Source organism: Schistocerca serialis, chromosome 6 (assembly GCF_023864345.2).
Source record: "Schistocerca serialis cubense isolate TAMUIC-IGC-003099 chromosome 6, iqSchSeri2.2, whole genome shotgun sequence".
Lineage (NCBI taxonomy): Eukaryota > Metazoa > Arthropoda > Insecta > Orthoptera > Acrididae > Schistocerca > Schistocerca serialis.
The window spans coordinates 194,201,751-194,223,647 of record NC_064643.1 but is presented as its reverse complement, the minus strand read 5'-3'; positions in this window follow the sequence as shown (position 1 = coordinate 194,223,647).

Here is a 21,897-nt window from a genome sequence, read left to right as displayed (position 1 = left end):
GATTAAAACTGTGTGCCCGACCGAGACTCGAACTCGGGACCCTTGCCTTTCGCGGGCAAGTGCTCTACCAACTGAGCTACCGAAGCACGACTGGCAGAAGTAAAGCTGTGAGTACCGGCCGTGAGTCGTGCTTCGGTAGCTCAGTTGGTAAAGCACTTGCCCGCGATAGGCAAAGGTCCCGAGTTCGAGTGTCGGTCGGGCACACAGTTTTAATCTGTCAGGAAGTTTCATATCAGCGCACACTCCGCTGCAGAATGAAAATTTCATTCTGGAAACATCCCCAGGCTGTGGCTAAGCCATGTCTCCGCAATATCCTTTCTTTCAGGAGTGCTAGTTCTGCAAGGTTCGCAAGAGAGCTTCTGTAAAGTTTGGAAGGTAGGAGACGAGGTACTGGCAGAAGTAAAGCTGTGAGTACCGGGCGTGAGTCGTGCTTCGGTAGCTCAGTTGGTAGAGCACTTGACCCCGAAAGGCAAAGGTCCCGAGTTCAAGTCTCGGTCGGGCACACAGTTTTAATCTGCCAGGAAGTTTCATAGAAGTAAGCTGCTGTAGCGGTGAGCTACCGATTCTGTCGTAAGTGTTTATCTATCAGGGAAATAGAAGCACTAGTGTCCAACTGTAATTTCATTGTTGTTCTAAATGAGCAAGAAATTAGTTCACCTGCCAACATATTGAAGCGGTAGATTTCCGCAGAGGTAGGTGCTTGATTTGGTTCGTGCCTGTGTGAATTAGTGTGGCACGTGCTGTATGCACCTGTTGAAGGTGTAGCCGTGACTGCCGTTTGCTCGCGCAGCTACAGCTGTTTCCCCTCCCTTCCTTCCAGCATAAACACACGTACTGAATGTGACCTCCACGTCCACATTGAAAGAAATATGCTGTTACAAAAAGGACAGTCCTGATCACGCCTCGAAAAGAAGTGAGAACGAGATTTTCTCCCAGAATGTCGCAAGACTCTATTTTTGCTGTTCTTACTGTTTGTTAGAGTTCTATTATTCATTACTTGAACACTGTTCTGTACATGTGATTGAGTTCTGGGGCACTACATACAACTGAAGTAAATGGAGACTAGCTGCGCGGAGTGACCGCGTGGTTTGAGGCGCCATGTCACGGATTGCGCGGCCCCCTCCGCCAGAGGTTCACGTCCTCCCTCGTGTCTGGGTGTGTGTGTGTGTGTGTGTGTGTGTGTGTGTGTGTGTGTGTGTGTGTGTGTGTGTGTGTGTTGTTTCTAGCATACGTTAGTTTAAATAGTGTGTAAGTCTAGAGACCGATGACCGTAGCAGTTTGGTGCCTTAAAAATTCACACACATTTTAACATTTGAACATGGAGACCCTAAATGAACCTCTGTTGCGAGTACAGTTGACTGAGATTCCACTTAGACAGTACTGTTTTTAAATCAGGATCTGGCAGTTTTATAACTGCGGCTTAAATGCTTACGTCTGAGTTATTTTGAGTGCGAGCATGATGCAACATGATTTCACTATAGTTGATTCTACGTGAACATTTAAACTTGCAAAGGCTATTGAGACCACAGATTTCTGCTACCCACTGAGCAGGCTGCGGCTTCAGACAAAAGGATTTAAACCATGCAGCTGCTACATTGATTTCACGATTTCAGAAGATCGTCTTACGTGTCTTCTTGGAAACAGTTTTGGCATAGAGGCAATGCACGTCGAGACCAATGTTGGACCGAAAGTGAACTTTGCACTCCGTACCTGTTGTTCTGTATATGACGAAGTGTGCCTCTTATTGCGTCCTATATTCCGACCATTTTTCGTCTTGCCTGTGGTATAGGCGAAACTTTGGGGCAGCTACCAGCGGCTTGTTCAGTAAAGAGTAAGAGTAAGGTATTCAATCTGCTGCACCTGAAACTTTGAAAGCTGTGGTGGCTCATCTATGGCGAAATGTAGTAGGACAAACTCTAACACAACAGAAAAAAAACAAGTCATCAGCCAGAAAGACATGTGCAGGTTGTACACAGAGCAGGCAGCTGGCATTAAAGAGGAATTGGTTAAGTCCAAACTTTCGACACTTCTTGTTGTGACCAGACGAAACTACAATCTTTCGGCCATACCTCTGGGTTCTTAGATTGCTGCGGGAGATGACCCATCAAACTACTATGTGTAAAATTTGAGTTTACGGCATTCCATTCCTCAGTTCTACTTGATGGTGTTTATGCTTCAAAAGAGATCCCAAACACGGGCAGGACATTTTCACACTCAGGTCGATATTGACCTTTGTGTGAGGGTTTCACTGTGCTGAAAATGAAAATAGCAAGAAACTTAATTTACAAGTGAGAATCATGAAGTTAGGGAGTTGTGCTACGTTGGAAGCGCAACAGCCTGTGACGGAAGAGTCAAGGAGGACATGAAAAGCGAACTAGTACAGGCAGAGACGTTATTACGGGCCAAAAGAAGCCAACTATAAATAAACATTGGTCCTAATTTGAGGAAGAGATATCCTACAATGTACGTTTGGAGTACTGCTTGGGTGGTAGTAAATTATGGACAGTAGCAAAACTGGAACAGAAGGGAATAAGAGTGTTTCTTTGTGGTGCTACAGAAGAATGTTAAAAATTAGATCGAGTGGTAAGGTGAGGAATGAGAAGGTTCTCCTTAGAAAGGGCAAAAAAGGAACGTTTGGGAATCAGCGACAAAAAAAAGGGTCGAGATGAAAAGCTATGTGATCAGTCATTAAGGAATAATTTTCTTGGTGCTAGAAAGGAACGTAGAAGACAGGAACTGTAGGTAAGACAGAGTATGAAATATCTTGATCAACTAACTCAGGACGTAGGGTGCAAGTGGTAATGTGAGATGAAGAGATCGGCACATGAGAGGAATTCATAGCTGGCCTCATTAAACCAGCCAGGAGGCTGATGAGTAATATTAAAGAAAATGCATATTAAAAATAACGCATTTATCACACTAGACTTATTTCAGAGTGCTCCATTTAATGGGCAGAAATTATGATTTGAAAATCATTTCGTTTGTAGTGGGAAACAAACGAACATTTTCCATCGACAGGTGGCATCGCATGAACGATGTGATGAGCATTATTCGTTTGGGCTAACTCCAGCCACACATTGCAAAAACAAAATTACAGATGTCAGTCGAAACACCTGGGGAGATGCATGTGATGACTCTTAGGAGGGACACCAAGTATATAATAGCATTCTACCTGCAGCTTCACACATGTGCACATACCACAATCTTCTCCTTCCTCTTTCCCTCTCCGTCTCCTCCTGCCCCTGTCTCTGTAAATTTTCTTTTTTCCCCCTTTTTATGAATCTTCTCCTCATATTCTCCTTCTCCACTGTCCCACTGCTGTCTATCCACCCCCTAATCCTTCTGTATTGGCGTAAGCTGTCAACAGCACACTGGTGGGCAATGTTGTAACGTGGAGATTGATAGTAGGCTCTGAATCAAGTGCGCCTATCACGAGAGAGGTCAGAGGCACACTGACAAGCAACACGCTGCCAATGCCCTCTCGACAGTTGGTATTAAGGCTGCCGCCGCTGACTAGGGAGCCTCACTGTTTCACCGGCACTGATTCATTACTAATTCACACTCCAGTTTCTATCATTCATTCGCAGAACGGGTCACAAGCTACAACAGTACATAGTGACCAGAACTGTGACAATAGCAAGATTACCTATACTGTCCGCAAGAGAACTATTATTGATGAGTTTGTACCATGAACCTGGACTCTATTCAAGTTAAGTAGTAGCTTCATATAAATAAAGTACCGTATTAATCTATGTGGGCATTTGTTTGTAGAAAGAGGATACTGGCCACTCACAACAACATCCTCTCGCTAGCTTTCTTACGGCACAACAAATTACACCTTCTCTGTTCTTCTGTTACTTTCTCTTTGTCCATCCCCTTCACCTCCTCCATCTCTCCATCTCCTCATCTGTCTCTTTCAGTCTTCTCTTTGCCCTCTTTCTGTCCATCTCCTCCTCCTCCTCCTCCTCAGTTCCTCCTCCTTCTTCTCTGTGCAATTTTTCATCTCATCTCTTGCTGTCCATCACATGTTTCTACACCTTCCCATCTTCTCCTTCCTCCTCATCTTGCCCATGTCCGCTCCAGCTGGCTGGGTGGTCAGTGCGATAGAATGTCAATCCTAAGGGCCCGGGTTCGATACCTGGCTGGGTTGAAGATTTTCTCCGCTTAGAGATTGGGTGTTGTGTTGTCCTAATCATTATCATTTCATCCCCATCGAGGTGCAAGTCGCCAAAGTGGCGTCAAATCGAAAGACTTGCACCCGGCTAACGGTCTACCCGACGGGATACCCTAGACACATGACATTTACATTTATTTATCTTGCCCATCTACGTCTCCCAATTCTCTCTGCGCATCTCATCCTTCCCCCTCTCTCAGTCCAGTTTTCCTCCTTTCTCTCTCTATGCATCTCCTCCCCATTTCACTATCGATCTCCTCCTTCCCAGCTATTTGGTCAGCAGTGCCCTTCTGCACATATATTGCACGGAACACTTTCTGATACTACCCACACCAAGAGCAAACCGTTGTCTCAGAGATGATGGTCTGCAGCTCGTGATCTAGTGGCTAGCTTTGTTGCCTCGGGATCATGGATTCCCGGGTTCGATTCCCGGCCGGGTTGGGGATTTTCTCTGCCTGTGGACTGGATGTTAGTGTTGTCCTCATCATTTCACCATCATCATTCGTGACAGTGACTAGACCGGACTGCGTAAAAATTGGGGTCTTTGTATTGGGGCTGATGACCGCACAGTTAAGCAACTCACAAAACAAACATCATCATCAGAGGTGATGGTTTATGAAAGAATGCATTGTAATGTTGACACAAACAAACTTAATTTCCTAAGTCTTCTCCTAGTGCACGAAAAATACACTGCTCTAAAATGTGCTTATGTTCTCCCACACTTAGCATTTTCTCAAGCGCATTAAGGGCACCGTACAAACAGAAAAAATACCCCTGTACCTTAACACCATCTCCGTAATGTCTTCTGGCACACCAAATTCTAGTAATGTTTTATAAGCAACCGCCACACCCAAAGCCTTTCGTCAGATAGTCATAGGGTATCGTGTCATTCATCATTCCAAACCACTCGTTCTCAATCATCCACTGTACAGTGGATTCTCTCATTACACCGCATCAAGCGTCGCTGAGCATTGACAAAAGAATTATGGAATTTACGAGGTGCCGCTGGACCATTATAACCGATTCTTATTAACTCCTTACGCACAGTCACTGTGATAGGTGGACCACCGGTGGAACTTTGGAACTCACTAGTGTTTCGGACCCCTGTTTGACGTGATTCTTTGCAGCCACGTTGCGTAATGCTCGACGGTCTCTGTCCGTCACTATGTGAAATCTAGTTGGTTTTGATTTAGCTGCTGTTGTCCCATCGCGTTTCCATTCACGAAAATATCACCAACAGTCAGCTTGGGCAGCTTTAGAGTGGTTGAAACGTCCCTGGTGCGTTTGTTACTCAGGTTACATCAAATTGATAGTCAATTTTTGGAGACACAGCACTCCTCGGACCGACCCATTTCGCTGCTACTGTTGATACTGGAGAGTCAGTCTGTCGTGACATCCAGAAATCAGTTGTTCATTACATAATGCGTCCAGATGCATTTTATGAGATAGTTTACACATATCTTCACCTTGAAATAATATAGCTGTTTAATTATTCTTATCAGTCTTTTGTCTATTTTCATGTTCGTGTCTGCAGTAGGCTTAAAATTGAAAGAAGGACACTACGGTACTGTAACACTACGTTAGACATTTTTATCATGGTGTTCGCTATTTCATAGGTTCTGTCACCTCTAATGGGCGCTGCAGTTTCGCTGTGTTCCACGACTACAGACAAGTACGTGCAAACAGAGGAAATGTTTCCAGAGTGAAATTTTCACTCTGCAGTGGAGTGTGCGCTCATATGGAACCTCCTAGAAGATTAAAACTGTGTCCACTCGAAGCTGAAAGTAGGTCCATTTTCCTTTCTACTGAATCAGACCAACTGAGCTACCCAAGAACGACTCGCGACTGTTCCTCACAGCTTTAGTTTCGTCAGTACCTCATCTCCTACCTTCCAAACTTAACAGAGGCTAAACGAAACAACAAGTTTACTGTTACCATTCACTGTTTATTTATCTCCACGACACGTTTCAAAGGTTTAGACCTTCATCATCAGGTGGATTTACATTTGTTAATATGACATTTGTGTGTGTGTGTGTGTGTGTGTGTGTGTGTTGTGTTAAGATTTTTTGGAGGAACTTGTGGCACTGTCTAGTGGAGAAACAAAACACTATTTCAGAACAGAAGTTCCCTCAGGATGTGTGCAGTACTAGCACTCCCAGAAGAAAGGATACTGAGGAGACATGGCTTAGCCACAGGCTGGGGGGATATTTCTAGACTGAATATTTATTTCACTTTACGTCATTGTGTGCGCTTATATGAAACTTTCTGGTACATTAAAACTTCGAGGAGTGGTAGATCTGCGCGTTTTGCAATAGAACGTCTGCGAAATTTGGTAGGTGGGAGGTACTGGCGGAAGTAAAGCTGTGAGGAGAGGTCGCTGGCTTTCTGGATGGGCCCATACAGCCAACTCAGTGGAATGTCGACACTAGCGATACGAACGTAAGGACAACACAATATCCACTTCGCTAGCAAAGAAAATTTTAACCCAACCAGGAATCGAACCTGACCCCTCGGCTCGCCCTCCACCTTGCTGACCGCACAGCTACGGAGATGGACACGGCGAACTCTGGAAGGTTGGAGATGAAGTCAAGCAGTGTGGTCGTGTCGTGAGTCGTGGTTGCATAGCTCAGCCGGTAGAGCACTTGTCCGCGAAAGGCGAAAGACCCGAGTTCGAGTCTGGGTCTAGCATATAGTTTTAATCTGCTATGTAGTTATAAAAATGTTAAATAATTTTACTTTTTAAAGTGCTAAATATTGTAAGTTCTCCTCTTAATGTAGATCCCGTTTGAAATCTGGGTTCCTGTTTCCAAATGAAATAGTTGCGTCTCTTTCAACTAGACCTTGCGTATGAAGAATTGAGTTGGATCTCTGTACTGTGGGACCACGGGCGAATCTGCCAGCACGCCTGTTCAACACAACAGACTTAGGCGGAACCAGCTCGGGCGAGATGCCTGGGACGGCGAGCAGCGAGCACCGGGCACGGCAGTAATCCGCGGCACTCTGACAGGTTTCGCCGGTTGCTGCGAGTCGCAGTAAACGCGAGCCAGCTCCGCCGCTAAGCAGCCTCTAGGGCCGGCAATAAGAGCGGCCGTTTAATTTTGATCGCCGCAGTTTTGACGCGGGGGCGGGCCGGGCCGGAGTGCGGGTTTACTGCGAGCACGCGGCTTTAATTACGGCGCCCGGCGCGCGACGCCATTGTTGGCGGGGGCCCGCAGGAGCGGCTGTAATATTCGGGGATTAGCCCCGGCCGGCGCGGACACAAAAGATGTGCTGAGGCCACTCTGCAAGCCCGGCGGAACCGCGGCCGCCGCCTCCGCCTCCGCCGCCGCCTCCTCCTCCTCCTCCGTCCCCACTCCACTGTCGAGGCTCCGCTTGGCCCGCGGAAAGGCCCACCCGTTGGGTAGGCCGCGGGCTGCCAGACCGCAGGCGGACGAATGGAGTCCATCGTGACGGAAATGAGGATCCTTCCATTGTGCGCCGTCTAATACCACACGTGTTCTGTAATCATCTCTGTGTAACTACATCTCCAATTCACGATTTATCACTTTAAGCAGTACTAGTAATCTGACTTTTATATCATCAGTACTTGAATAGGGTGTTGCCTGTTTACCGGTTGGCATGATTCTGCGAATCGACTGGCGTTTTTCCTCAGGGACGGAGTCACCGTGTGCTAACAGCAGAAAACGTATTTGCCGCACTGTGGCACGTAACGGTGAACTGGGAGAAGCTGATCAGCTCGCCGACAAGAAACCCCTTGAGTGCGATGTGGCAAAAGGCCACTGACGTTTATGGCACTCGACGCAACACACATTGTCTACCATGCAACCACAATATTGGCTGCTAATGGCAACAGGGGGCGGGACTGGAGGTATACAATGGTGAGCACAGCATGAGGCTGCGGAGTGTAGTTGAACTACTTGGTCGACGAGTAACTCACAACAGTGTTACAGTGGTATGGGGGGTTGATACAAAGCAGAGCAGTAGCAATGATGCTTTGTTAACATAGCATTGTATCTACAATAAAAATTGCCGAAGTTAACATTTTGGTGTCACCGCCAGACACCGCACTTGCTAGGTGGTAGCCTTTAAATCGGCCGCGGTCCGTTGGTATACGTCGGACCCGCGTGTCACCACTATCAGTGATTGCAGACCGAGCGCCGCCACACGGCAGGTCTAGAGAGACTCCCTAGCACACGCCCCAGTTGGACAGCCGACTTTGCTAGCGATGGTTCACTGCCTAAATACGCTCTCATTTGCAGAGACGATAGTTTAGTATAGCCTTCAGCTACGTCATTTGCTACGACCTAGCAAGGAGCCATATTCAGTAATTAGAATGAATTCTGAACAGACAATATTGTGGATCATGTACCGTCAAGAGCGACGTTCATCACTAATGGATTAAAGTTAAGTATCAAACTAATTATGCCCGCTTTCTGAATTCTAATTCCTTGTCGTGTTCCAGACCTCACGTCAGTATAGTCCTTCCCTCCTCACACCAGCCTGCATGAGCTAAAACGCGTGCATTTCGGCCTTCTCTAGTAACACGGTGTTGGCTCTTCTGCCAACACTACAAACATTTCGTCAGAAAGGAACCCAAGGAACTTCACAGAGTGAGAAAGAGGTGGCAGATGCAATATTAGCGTTTCTTCAAGATGACTCAGTGGAATGTGTTGTGTCACATACGCTCGACTGTGCGCACGACGCGCATAAGGAGTACAGTGATGACGTTACATGCTTAATAAGTGAAAGTGATATTGAAAGAGTTGTCAACTCATGTAGTTCATCATCTTTGTCGGACAGGAAGCCACAAATCCCGCCTCGATTGAAACTTAGTAAAGGGCAATCGTTGACCATCCAGGGGAGGGCAAGGCGCATTTGTTACCAAAACTGGCGTTTGTGCGTTTCAGGGATGCTCTATACTACTTACAGGATGAGCATGATAGTGACCTACTACGATATGCACATCAAATTACGCGCTACATAGATTGCAGTGATATTAAGGGAAACAGTGGATGGTTCCACAAATTCAGACAGGGCTACTGAATTTGAAGACGTTAGATAACGAAATATGAAACCAAACGTCAACTTGACGCTACATTACAAACTGCGGAATCGGTCCGAAAATATGCAGATGACATAAACAAACTTATCCCATTTTTCAGTAAGGAATTCGTTTTCAACTTCAACCAGTCGGGATTTGAAGAGGAAATGCATATGAAAGGAACCCTACAATTAGTGGTACCAAGAGAGCTGTATCAAGATCAACTAACATCAATGGCTTATCGTGTTCGTTCGGTTAACCTTGATGATATACCTAGATTTCTAGTGCTGTGGTAAGTTGGAAATGCTCTGCCTCCTACGATTCTTTCTCGTGTGTATGGTCTTGCTAGAGCAGTACGGAATATTTATGTCACAACTGTAAATTAACTTAAGGTTCTCTGAGTAACTTTGCCCGTTGTTTGAAAAGACGTTTAGGCCCATCTAAATTTTAGGGAACAATCCCTTCACGGATTAAGTTTATAAAGGTCGCAACGAGTAAGTCAATGAATTATTAAGGGGCAGTCAGAGAAAACTAATTCCCCTTAGCTACACTTGTGCCATGAACTACATATTTTAGTAGCATAATCATCAATGAAATAAATGTGACTTTATTTTCAGACATATTGAAAAGGTATAAATTAAATGAGCACAGAAATAGCTTCAAATAATGAAATATTTATTTTGGCTTCACATGATAACAGTAGTCTTTTGTATTTAACAGATAGACAAAACTTTCTTGATACATTTATATAAACGAACCTAAGGGCTCACGTTCGCCTTAATCTGGCGAGTCCTGTGGGGTGGAAGAGATCTGCAGAGCACGTGGTTACTGCTCAGTTTCGAAACACAAACACTCACGTGCACTAAATCCACATTCCGAACAAAATGCTGACAGCATTTTTTGTAAGAAGTGTTGTATGTACTTCGTGGTTGACATCGAGCAGGATTTTGGGTGGCTGCATGCCTTTGCGTGAGGCGCTTCGAATCAAATCGATTCATTCTTTGCCAAATGTACGATCGATACAATTTTACTGATAATTTAAAATCCACCACAAATAAAATAATATGGCAAGCCGAAATTGTTAAGGCTTGGGTTTTGAATCTAGGGACCGCGTGGTCGCGACTATGGGACATCATCTTATTATGCCACTGATTAACTGAACCTAAATTGTAACCAGAACATAAATGGTAATTCAGAAATAGCTAGGTGAAGCAATTGTTGAGATTAAAAATTATTACCTTTTTGTCCTTCGTTCGATGCAGACGTTCTGAAGGAAGTAGAAGATTAGGTTACCCACCACTTCTCTGGTCCGTCTGCTAGTTCATTTAATTCATTCACACTTGACCAGACAATCTTTCAGGAAGGGTGAGGAATGGAAATCAGGACACAGGAAATGTGTCGACCTTTATTGTTTTTACAGGTATGCAATTGTCGGAGCAGAGATTAATTAGTTGCATAAAGATTGATTTAATTTTACAATATTATATGTCAGGTAGTATGGACATTTGTTTTTGCACTCATTTTTAGTCACGTAACGACACCTATTGTGGTGTTACACAGCAATCTCGAGTGGGAAAATTGGCATAAAGGAACTACAGCTAAGGTATGAGCATTGCTTTTGCTTGATCCCTGGTCTGCATATAAAAATCACGTTCCTTTAGAGAAAACCATCCCTCGTGAAGTGTGACGTTGCAGCTCATACCACATAGTGCCACTCGACAAATTCAGCCTCTGGATGTTTGTTTTTCCCATGCTTATAAAACATGCTATCACACTATCTTCAGCTATGCCTTAAGGGATAACCAATTTCACGATAATCTCCACGACAGACTGTTTCGCATTCAGTTGCATGCCATCACATTCCATCGGTTATCTCCCATAACCCCCTTGCACCAATATGATTCTATACGCATTACTTAAGTGTGGGTACCTACCAGTACGTCCCGCATTGTTTGTAACTCCCAAGGACTTCTCCTTCGATGTTGATGATGCGAAGATTTGTAATCATTGGGTCGCGCTGTTTTTCGTTCGCTTTCCACGGCTAAAGGAATGGTTTGTTTGAACATTTATAGAATGCCGACGACTTCATTTTATGAAGTGTAATACATATATTCCATAGACGGTCGATCTCTGTACCTCCTGGACACTCATTTTCTGCGTCCTGATGAACACGGTGAGTCATTAGCAGCTAATATCTTTTCTGTCACAATTGTTAACACTTCCAAAAAAGCCTTACTAAAGAACTTCCAGCCTCGCACTCAACTGGTTCCTTGTGAGTAAATCGTGATTTGATACTGCCGAAAGCTATTGAGAGTCACCATATGTTCTGATGTTACAGAACCGAAATCGCTTGAAATCATGTGATACGTCGATTTTAGACGAGGAATACGAAGGAGAACTGACAGTCGTATGGATACTTTGGTTACGGTACAACGTTTTCTCCTGTCCCGGAGGGTCTGGGCAAAGTACGGTCATTAATTTTGAGCGTGACTCGCTAACATCAAATAGGATGGCCATGCACCGTCGTTCTTTAGCCCAACATCACATTATAATGTCAATACTAAAGCCTTATATTGGCAGTGAGACAGCGAATAATTTAACAAAACATGTATCTGAGGTTGGATCTGTTGGTCGAAATCCCGAAGGTTAATGACATTGACCGAAATTGGTCGAAATCCCGAAGGTCAATGATATTGCTTGATTTTAAGTTTCATACGAACCACTTTTTATTATTTTTGAAAGAAGCGCAATGTATATAAATGGTGGCCACAAACAAATAACTCATTGAATAACTGAACAGTGTCTATCACCAGTGCAAATTTTCATATTACTTTATGCAGGCTCAGCATTATATTCAGCAGCATGCGCTAAATCACAGAGTACAAGTCTCGGTACACGAAAATAACATTCACGACATACAGACCGTCCATAGAACTACTGGCTACAGAGTAAATACCTCACCAATTCTCCAGACACAAGACGACAGGCTAAAGAGCACGAATTCTACCCCACACTCTTATTTAAAGTTTCGGTCACATGACCACTCCTTGATTTAGTGCAGATACTTTCCTGTAACCCGTTTGTAATTTTTATAACACTGTCATATAATTGCTTATGATAAATCATATGAACATCTTAGCAAATCTCAGACACATAAATCGCCAAATTAGACCGTGTTGTTAAAACACTCACTTGTTCTGTTTTATAAATAAAAACCCAAATTGAATTCATGTGAAAAGTTATTGGAATATTAAGAAAAGAAACTGATGATGGTAAGATCATTAGAGTCTCTGCAGAGGAGTTCATAGCTATGGTACTATTTACGTAGGCAAAGTAGTTGCTTGCAACATTTTAATCGTTACAAAAACTATCTGTTCTTTAAGCTGCACAAATTATCCCCATTCGTGTAGTATACCATGAATGTGACTTTCGTGATGGATTCAGTTGTTACAGTTTACTGTAAACAAGAACAGTAAGAATGTCAACAGCTTTTACACCATTAAAGCATCAGACGTGGATTTATGTCCAATGAACTCATGCCGCTGCCACGGTTCCAAAACTGTCATTGGTTTTCTCTAGCACTCTTGTAACGAACTTTTATCTTCTTTTCAAAAAACATTAGTGATGACCTTTGAAATCACAGGTCCCTTCATATTAGCTCGTCCCGCGACCATTTCGCCGGTAAACACCCATCTTCCTGCCTGAAAACTCCTCGATGACCACTGGGCTTCTTGGCTTGCTAGCCAACTTTGCTTTGGCTTAGATCACTTGTCACAGGTGTATGACAGCACCAGCAAACACTCACACCAGCTGCTCGTAACATCACAGTGGCCACCGGTTGATACGAGTTTTGTTGATAAACCTCCTGTTGTTACTTGGTATTTAGAACACTGTTCGGTGGGGCAGCGCTGCGCAGTTTCGCGGTTTCTGAAGCTCTGCTAACTACATTACAAGTGAGGTGCTATAAAGCCCTTTTCCCACGGTTAACGAAAGTGTTCAAGAAAGATTGAAGTCCACTGAAGCGCTCCAAGCGTACGAGACCCGAGCTATAAACTCGTACAAGATCTTGTCGCAGCGTGTTTACGTGAAAAACGTAAACACAGCGTACTTCTACTGGGACAACAGTGCCAAAGTCGTGACTTCACATTGGCGTATCATTAACTATTTATACAAATTACAAAAATTAAAAACTTCCCTGAAAATATTTACGAAAAGTGCACAATACTCACATGTTCAGAAAGTTCTTTGTGATAACGGACGACCATAAATAGAAAGAAAACTCAACATACGGTTACTGCCCCAGAAAACAATATGGCAGACTCAACATTCAGCAGAGACGTGAGCCCTTTAGAAAGCTACTAGCTCGAGAAAGCGCGGTGAGGCGAGTAGTACCGAATTTACAATTGGCCCTATTCCTTTATCCGTAGATTTATTACGCATCGCTATATCATAATAGTGAGCACGTTCAGACGATAGACGGCCACCGTTCACGCACAGTCGATTACAAGTTCGTTCATCGTGTAAAACGGGCACCACACGGTTCTATATCGAGCATGTTTAGTATGAATTCTTGTGCATGAATTTTCAATCTGCCCATTTGAAACATAGAGCTGGGATGAAAAAAAATGGCTCTGAGCACGATGGGACTTAACTTCTGAGGTCATCAGTCGCCTAGAACTTAGAACTACTTAAACCTAACTAACCTAAGGACATCACACACGTCCATGCCCGAGGCAGGATTCAGACCTGCGACCTTAGCGGCCACGTGGTTCCAGACTGTAGCACCTAGAACCGCTCGGCCACCTAGGCCGGCTGAGCTGGGATTACAAAGGTCTCAATATTACATGTGAAGTACTACTGGTTCTTGATCAGTTGGCTGCATGGCATGGTTTGAAATGTCTTCACTCAAAGACATGGTCATGGAATTCTACTGGACGCACCATTTTATCAATTAAAGATGCGTTCAGTAAATCACAGTCTCTTACATTGCTGTATTTGTAAGCAACGGTTAATAGACGTTTTAGTAAAGAGAAATAAAGTTAATGTTGGCTCTTTTATTACAGAATCACGTCTGGCAGTTTATTAACATTAACTTGGGGAGGCGGGTTTCGAAATTTATGGTAAGGAGGAGTTTATGTTTTTGGTTTTAATGTGCTGGATTAGTTGTTCTCAGGAATGGTTGTGTAACATTTTCTTGCCCTTAATTGGCTGCTAGTTACTCTGGAGGAATAGATTATTTTAATATTCAGCTTTTGATCATATAAGCAACGTTCAATAAATAAAGCAACAATTTCTTTCTGAAAGCATGTTGGTTTATTCAGGATTCAGATACTCCATATTATTCGCCAGTCAGCTGGCTACAAAACTCTCTCTTTTTTTTTTTTTTTTTAGATAATCCCAGTACTATGTGACAGTCTTACGCCAACTTACTGGAAGGGCTTGTTTGGCCACATGTTACCACTGTACTGGTCAACGTCGGTGCTAACGTCTCGTTGCATCAATAATCCCTTCATCACTCACGTACTGCTTCCAGCGGAGTGCATCCTTCTTTGGGCCAAACAGATGGAAGGGGGAAGGAGGAAAGTCGTGTGCTCTGATGCCACTCCATGAATTGTCGTTTGATTTGCGATTCGAAACGATGGGCCCATATTTCATCGCCTGTGACGATAGTCGACAAAATCCGTCACGATCAGCCTTGTAAGGAGTGAGGAATTCCTCAAGGATGGTCCTTCGTTGCTCTTTATGGTCTTCTTTTAGGCGGAGGGGGACGGGGGGGGGGGGGGGGCAACCCAGCGGGCATAAAAATCTCAGTATGCCAGCTGGTGGACAAGTATATGAGCAATACCATTAGAGACGTTCTGTAGTACAGTGAGGCGTTTGATTGTGATTCGTCGATCACCTCGAATGAGAGTGTCCGCACGTTCTAACACTGTGGGAGTCACAGCTGTGTGCAGTGTGCGGCTGGCCGGCACGCTGGAGATAGGACAGGTTCGCGAGACATTATTGTGATGATTACGGATGCCTCACCCAACGACTCAGTGTGATTTTGTTCTCTATCAGGTCTCGGTAGACTTTCTGCAAGCACTTATTGTAACACCCCACCCATCACTTATCTGGTTTTGGCGAGTGATCACCCCAGCTAATTGACTAACAGATCAATAGAGAGTGCAAAACTGCCACAATATCTGATAATGCAAGGAAAGTAATAAGGCCCTGTGACTCCTGATTGAACTATGGTGGCAGTGCTGACATTAATTGATTCAGATGCACATTGGTGTTATGTTCAGCTATTGAACACCAGATGCAAATGTTGAACATAAAAGTAATTAAGAAAATGACTTGGGATTTCAACTACTTGATTGAAAACAGATGCAGTCGATTAGGAAAAATTTATTTTAACTCCCGACCTTCCATCATCACATTACATGACTCTCCTATAAGGCAGTGGTAATAAATTGCGTTTACATGGAGTAAAGCGCGATAAATCAAAATTAATTCCTATCGACTGACGCAGGCATAATGCGAAGTGCGAGAAGAATTCCTCAATACACGGCCCATGAATTCCTCGTGGAAACTTTTGCGATGTGATCCAACAAATTAATGTGGCATAATTCAAGCTGGAGCGGGTGCAATATCACTGAATTCAGCGTGGTGGGGCGGCGTCATTGTGAGGACGTCGGCCGGCCTCGTGGTGCTGCAAGGCTGCACTTGTGTATTCACTCCTAGCTATCTTGTTCAGTACATAGCTGAACCAAAACTTTCTGTCTTCAAGCTCAATCGTTCCATTTGCTAGGTCCTGACTCCCAGGAGAGTACTTCAAATTCCTTGGTCCTACATTTCCATCGGAGGCCGGCGTATTTCATTCTGTCGCTCTTCACCTGATTTACTTCAGACTCTGCAGATTGTGAATTCCGTGTGAAGTGGCTATAGTCACGAACACAAATATTTTGGGCTCTGTTGACCACTCCACCATAGTTTTGCACGGCTTTATCACATGTTTCACTGAAAACGGGACGACAGACATTTGTCAACTGGCGTACAAGTTCTCCGTCTGCTTCCCCGTACACCAGCATGGGGTCAACCACCGACTCACTGTCACTCATGTTAAGGCAGCTGGAGGCCACGCCCCGTTACCGCTTTCTCAGAGCTTGAGCTGCCCTAAGCTGCCTATTGTTGCTTCCCTTCGCTGCTCCTCAGCCGGCTATGGTCAACTCTGAATACTTCCTTGGGATAAACTAGCCTCCAGTAAATCGACGCGTTTCCACAAAGTTTTCATGTCGTGTGAATTACTTTAAAACCATCACCCGACATTAATTATTCCAATACGTCCATACTATACCCTCTACAAGATGCATTATGCCTTGTCAGTCATTTTTGTTCAGCCCTACTCTTCGCTCAATGTGACTTAGGTGATCTTTAATGACTTCATGTAAGGGCCATAGTTCTTGCCATCTTACACTATGAGTATCTGCGATGCTCTGGTTTTCCATTAAAAGAGACTCAATGACATCTATCTGACACAGGCGCCAGCTTGACGGCTACACACAGCGCCGCCACCTATCCAAACTTCCTGAAACTACAGGGGCTGAAGTGGGAATGTTCCACAATGTCTCACAATAGATTCCGCATTCTTTCGACCGAAACTGGCCCAGAAAAGAAATGTGATGCATCACTTATTGAACGCACCTTGTGTCTGCATTTTCGGATTTCAGTCTGAGATTTCAGTACACCCAATGAATGTCGATGTGAGCTTTATTCTGGTTAATTCAGGAGTACCTTAAATTTCAGACCAGGGTTTGATAATATTTGCGCCTTATGATTTCAGTTTGTGGTTTCAATGAATTAAATGAATGTCACTATGACTACTCTGTTAATTCAAGAGTACCATAAATTTTTACGGCACACCTGGTGTGCCTACATAAGTTCATCGGAGAAACTGTTAGTCATGCTCTTAATCAATGGGCATCCAGGAAAATTTGACTGTCCACTGTGTAATTAAGTCTGGGCAGTACAATGGAGAGTATATTGTAAGTAGCCTGTTTGTATGTTGGCAGCGCTATAGACTGTATTAATATCGCTGACAGTGCTCTGTACCGTCGGCAAGAGTTTCTGAGGTTGGATGGAATAGCAGTTAGAGAGCAGACAGAGAAGGGCTTGGACATTATTTCTTAATGCAGACTCAGTGTCAGGACATGCATAGTAAAATGGGGATGATGTAGTCGGTAATGTTTGAGTAGTGAAATTATTAAGAACTATATAATTTTTGTAACTGGATGTCATATGAATAAGATAATATCTCCTAAATACATTGTTTCTCTTCAGCAAAATCTTTCTTTTAATAACCACTGCAATTTAGTCTGGAAATCATTCATGTAAAGCTCTCGTATTGACTGAACCTACCGATAACTAAACTAGCAACAGAATGTGTTTGCTTCGTCCCAATTCCTTCAATCAGATTTGGTGGGTATCCAAAACAGTCGTCTTCCTGAATAGATTGCGGTCTTTCCACATATACAGAAAGCGGTTGTATCGCGTACACACGGTATAAAACCTCTTTCCTTCTTCATTTCTACTTCTGCTCCCAGCTCATTTTTATACTTTTGTCTTTCACTCCCTATATGTGCATTCATGTCTCACTTGACTATTATCCTTTTTAAGGTCAAATGCTTTTGTGGTTCTTCCTCAAAGTCATCTTTCTCTTGAAATACACAGCCCTCTTTAGCGGAATACATCTGAACCACCTGCACAGTCCTTCCCTTTGTCACTATTCTGATCTTCATTATCCTCTCGCTTATCTTCTGCATCTCTTCCTTTAGACCACCCCTCACAAAACTCCCATTCCGTTTGTCTTCCTTGTTCTACTCCAATACAATCTGAGTGCTTTCCTTAGTCTCCTACTGCCTTTCGCTTTCAATCTTGTCCATTCCATGCCTACAATATCCGGCATCCACCTTTACAAAATATCCACTGTCTCCTCTACTTTTCCCGTCAGTGTTCCAATGTTCGAAGTTTCAATTCATAGTCCATTTGTCTTGCTGAGTCGTTGTCCCTTATATCCATCCTTTCGTGGCTAGTTCCCTTCTTGAAAGCTGGTCGCTGATCCTCCGTTGGCTAGCTAGACCTATGAGAGTTAGCCGCCAATTTTCGGATTTTCTATAGGGCATTCTAAGTCTACATTGAACTTCCCCCTTGCGGGCCATCCCCTAATAAAGCACATGCTATAGGGATCCCGGAAGACGTGATTTAGGTGGACAGTTTATTGCGCCAAAGCTGTTTTCTACATAAGCACTACATCTGTTGAAACATTACGAAAAGGGTGGTCAACATCGGTGGTTAGTGTCTTTTCTTTAACATTTAAATGATTTTGTCTACAGATCTGTAACTTGAAACCATTTGTGAATTCAGTACTTCACACTAAAAACGTGCTAGTGTAGTTCAGCATCAAGAACAAAGATTTTAGCTACATCTTTGAGAAAAAGTTTCGTTATTGCTTTCCTGGTTATTATAGAGATGAATGTTGTTTATTACATTGTAGTCAATAAAACGATAGCTACTGGACAGTATCGAAGTGTTCTGCATGACCTGGATGAAAAATACACATAAATATGCGTGGCTGGCAAAAGTTACTTTCTTCTTCCAAGGGTAATACATCAGCTCACAATCGCCTTTCGGAAATGGGAAAAGTGAGGTATGGTAAATACTAATTATATGCATAACTGTCCTGCTCATCAGGTTTTTCGATCTCTGGCGCCATTCTGTTAGAAATCAGGTTGAATTTGTTGCTGGAGTCCTTTCTGTTCTTGACGTAGCGATTATAGCAGCAGTGTATGTTTACCTTTCGCAATTTTCGGAGTCTTCCTTTAACGAGAAGCTATAGTTAATGGAGTAACATTAGACAAAATACATTTCCACTGAATGAAACAGATACGTGACCTACTAAACGAAGGCTTGTATTGCAAGAATGAGAACTTTTCACCTTGTCCTATGCCATAGAAGCAAGTGACAGGAGCCCAAATATTGATAACTATGAATAAGTAATTTTTTGTCTCTAAAATTTTTTATAATAGTATGGAAAAAGATAATTCACACAGACATAAGTAAAACGTTTCTCATAAACTTTTTTTTTTGAAATTCGGAAACCTAATGGGGAAGTATAATCGAATAACTTTCACCCTCGGTAAGTCTTAATAACTGGTTTTTCACCTCGTGTACTGATAAGCAGCCGTTAACATACTTCCGTTGTGCCGAAAGATGGGTCCACGGAATCCAGGACTGGCCTACAAATCTGTGTTATTTCGTTCCATGTAAGGGCTGTTCCTTTTCTAACTCTTCACCTCTTTTGGGAAACATCATTATTTCATTTGTAGTGACTGACTGATGAATAGGATGTCTATCGAAATGGACATTCATTGGTGCGGAGAGGAATTCACGGAACGGCCAAGCCCCAGGTTCGACATCACCTGTGGTTGAAAAACATCTAAATTTATTTCCTGAAAACAATTAAAATTCTCCTTTACAACGTAATGGAGCAAAAAGCACGTTAAGAACAAGCAATAACCACCGAGTGTTAAAGGGCTTAAAAATTTGCTGTGAAATACATCCCGTTAAAAGAAAATTTTCAGGAACATCAAAATTAATAATCATGAAGCGCCAGAAGGCTTGCCTTGAAATTTTTAAGTCTCACAACAAAGTGAAGATCAAAACAGAGCCTCAGAAGGCTCAGAAAAATTCGCATAAAAAAACAGGTCAAGATAATTTACAGTTCTTCCAATACAGTTTAAGACAATAAAGACCCCCTTCCAAGGCTACTAGGCCACGGTGGTAGTTATCAGGAATACAACAAATGTAAAAACAGTGACAGTATAAATTTTTGGTAAGTTGGCAACACTTGAACTGAACTTGCAATATTATTTAACTTGGTGAAATCGAGTAAGTGTCTGAGGGCTTGAAACATTCCTATTTGCACAATTTTGAGGCTTGATTCCGGATGGGAAAGGCAGGCAAGGTAAAATTTGACGAGGAACGGAAAGTTAAGATCCCTACGACAGAGCATTGCATTAACAGTAAGGGCATAACTTAAGTGACCAACGAACCGCAAGCTCACTCGGCAAGGAATAGCCGTCCCAATGAGGTTCTAGTCAGGCCTTCTCCCACAACCACGCCGGCTTCCTCTCAGGTCGACAAGTCAGCTGGCTGGTGTCAGCATACAATCTTACTAACTAGCCCAGCTTGCAAACCGACAACCTGATATTGGTGATAGATCACTTTAGACAATAACAACGTAAAACAGAAGAATAATTCACCACTTGAACCTTCTGCAAATTTCTTACACTTTATTTTAAGAAAAAAGAAAGACAGACATTTAAATAAGGTTATAACACTCAAGTTAAGCCCAAGAAATAATCATAAATAACTACGATAAAACTATTATTTGTCCTCAGAACTCTGGAAATATACACACATACTGACAAACATTCAAACGAGAGGGTAATATTTAGACGCAATATTAATCCAAGGTAATTGCAACACGTAGCCTCCAGAAATCCAGAACTCGGGCAGAGTTAGGATTGCCTTCTCATTCAAAACTTTCACTAGGTACAAATACTATACCTTAACAACATAGAGCATTCATCAACAGTCCACAGTGTCCTCTAGGTGACAACTGTCTCCCTGTGTGGCTGGGGCTAACAAACACCGGATCGGATGGCCAATGTACTATGGCCAATGTACTTCTAAAACACAGTTAGTTCTTAAAAGCTCGGTGCAGTACTTGATCCTTGTATCCCAGGAGGACTGCTATGAGTTGGCCCCCTTCACAGATCCACCAAATAACAATATCACAAGATACTCAAACAGTACTAAAATCAGTCACTGTGCAGCAACAGGGGCGAATTGCAAGGAATCAGGTGCACACAGAACCCAGAAGCGGCCAAACGACCCAATACATATCGTCCGCTGAGATTACCGACTAACCAATCAACGCTCGTTCCCGATGAAATCACAGGCAGCATAAAAGTTGCAAGTGAACAACAAAATCAACAGCTTGTTAGCAAGAGGTCACTTCGACAGGCAGCAACACATTGGTCGGCTGCGGCAACACCCCTCCGATGGAAGACCAGTAGCCACCAACCATTGTCCCTACACCTCAGCTCGGAGCCCGAACTTCCTCCCAGCGCTGTCGAAACGCGACTCGCACGCTGTGAAAATTCGGCCCACCGGTCGTGGCGTGGCGGAAGCGCCACCGGACGACCAGACGAGAAACCAACAGAGGAAGTCGCCCGGAAGAGAAATCGATGCTAGAGAACGCCGCTCAGTTGTTCGTAGCCTCTTTGTTTTGTATGTTGGTTTTCCGGTTGTTATGGGTTTTGAGCTGGTGCGTCTCTGGCGCCAATTTCCATCGATCGTCATTTTGATCTTTGAGTCGACTTCGATGCTTATTTGTCTTCTGCTCATCTTTGGAGGCGCGGATTTAACGGCAGCGCGTGCGCTCTGCTGGGTAGGTGTGTCGGGATCGGCGGTGAGCGAGAGTCACTTGGGACTGTGAAGGTAAGCAGGACTGCAAGAGGACTAGTCGGACAACGAAGGAGAGGGGCGAGCGGCTACGGCGTGTTGAGTCGTGAGGGCAGATCCACCGCCCATGGTGATTTGGTTTTCCTAGAGGTCGGAAGGACAAACTCCCTCA